This window comes from Suncus etruscus, chromosome 9 (genome assembly GCF_024139225.1).
Source record: "Suncus etruscus isolate mSunEtr1 chromosome 9, mSunEtr1.pri.cur, whole genome shotgun sequence".
In the NCBI taxonomy this organism is placed as follows: domain Eukaryota; kingdom Metazoa; phylum Chordata; class Mammalia; order Eulipotyphla; family Soricidae; genus Suncus; species Suncus etruscus.
Genome location: NC_064856.1, coordinates 112666382 through 112668582, shown reverse-complemented (window position 1 = coordinate 112668582; position 2201 = coordinate 112666382). Strand labels below are relative to the sequence as shown.

Here is a 2201-nt window from a genome sequence, read left to right as displayed (position 1 = left end):
CTTTCATAAAACGGCAAAACCGGTGAATAGCAGATCCAACAGTGTTCATAGCTGGTGTTAGAGAGTGCCTGGGCAGAGGCATTGACCATTTGCAGGATGAGGTTTGAGGTGGAAACCGACCAACAGGTTTGATGGTTATTCTAGGCATTAACAAAGCTAAAACATAACAATCATGATAAGCAAGAAACATTTTAGTAACAATATGGGGAGAAAATCTAGTGGAACAAACAAAATAAGTGGAGTTGGGGGCTTCAATGAAGATGGAAGAGTTGTTAACAATAATGGTTTGATTGCAAATGTCTGATTGTTGAACAGGCGGGCACATATATGGTTCGAGCAAGCAAAGTTTCACGACCGTGACTTGTTTGCAATGGAGGTTGTTGGTGGCAATGGTGGGCAACCAAGGCAGCTAGGCAGAGTGTCTAATTCAGCATTGTCAAAGGTGGAGTCAGTTAGAAACAGGTTTGCAGGAATGGCGGCTAGCAGGAGGTTTATAAGAAAACAGCTTGGCAGGAGGCAAAATGGTTACTTTATATAAAAATTAAGAATTTACTTAGTTCTTTGGCCTGGGTTTACAGGCAGAAAACATTAGCAATTTACATTACACTAGTTATTTTTGAATACCACGGGAATGTTATTTGACTTTTGTTAGACTTTGGCATAAAAGAAAATTTATAATTAACAATTGCTAATAAAAAAAAATTTTTTAAACAATATAAAGGATTTTTCTTAAACTTCTAGTTATTATGTTAAAGCTGGATACTATTTTTTAGCCATAAATACATATTTTATAGGCCTGAACTTACACATAACAGGAAAGCCGGGTGACTGCAAAGTCCAGAAATTCTCCAGGGAAAAGTTATCCCCGATGGCCATTGAGAAATCTGGGGTTTGCCATCTCCCACACCTTCCGCCATGTTCTTAGAAGGACAAAGCTAGCTTAATACATAATTTTTAACACATGATTTTTAGTTGCAAGATGCCAGTCTGTGAACTGACCAGACTGAACCAGGTTGAAAAAATTAATTGAAATTTGAAAAATGGATAAGGCTTTAAAAATTGTATTATTATAAAATGTAGAGATAACAAATAAACAGACAAAACAAAACAACACTAAACACAACATTTTACACTTGTGGCCACTTTCATTCATCACAACAGACACATAAACAGACAAAAGGATTGATTTAAGACTTATTTATAAAAAATTGACAAGCGCTTTTAAATATTTAGCTAGCATGTTTGTGAGAAGAAAAAAAAATTTTGTAGAAAAACTTTTTTAGTTTTGAGAAGTACTTAATGTAGATGGAGTGGAACTTTGCTGAAAATAAATTTTAAGGTTTAGATTTAACACAAAACATTTTTAAAACAATTTTAATTTGAAGTTTAAAACATTAAGTAAAATGGTTAATGAGCACTGTAGAAGGAGTCTTCACTCTGAAGTATGAAATCATTTGCTGTAAATGAATAGGTTTTCTTTAAATTGGTTTTGCAGTAGAATAGTAAGACAGCTGCAATAAAGTGTTAAAATTTTTATGATTAAACACAATAGCATGAACTATGATTATTAAAGGTATAAAAACTGATTTTAAAAAACAAACAACTGTTTTTACTATGAAGACTTTATGTGAATAATTTGTAAAAAATATTATATACCAAATTAACTAAATGTTTAGATTATTATAAAATATAGTTAAAGACATTGGATACATTTACACACCTAGAACTTAAGACTAAAATTATGTTTAATACTAGTTAATTTGCTTATAAAGTTTAGTTACTTTTATATATTACTTATAAAATTATATATAATATATTTTTTCATTTATATTATTTTTTCACTGCGACACAAATATACAGATTTGTATAATGTGCTGATATTTTGAATGCACTTAAAATAATAGTTCTTTCAATGCAGAAATAAAGAACAACCATTGCTGTAGCACAAAGTTAAAACTAAGGGTACTATAAAGCACACCTAGGTGTTCACTGTGCATTAAATTAACTATATTGTTTAAAAAGGCTAACCACATTATTTTTCACATAATTTTGTAAATACTTTAAAAATTAAAATAAAACTTTTAATAGAAATATAAGACTTAAATTTAACACTTTTGTGTTCGTTTGGATTTTAAAACACAAAGAAGTTTTTCTTTTACTAATATTTTGTTATCTGTAAAGTGACAGAATTATGACCTTGC

At 30.3% G+C, this 2201-nt stretch overlaps 1 non-coding gene across 1 annotated transcript; it reads right to left on the bottom strand.

Annotated features, from left to right (window-relative positions):
• Window positions 1-1867: 1867 nt before the first annotated feature.
• LOC126019278 (small nucleolar RNA SNORA22) lies at window positions 1868-1997 on the bottom strand. Its single transcript, XR_007499009.1, has one exon. It is a non-coding gene; the product is annotated as a small nucleolar RNA SNORA22 (small nucleolar RNA).
• Window positions 1998-2201: the final 204 nt, after the last annotated feature.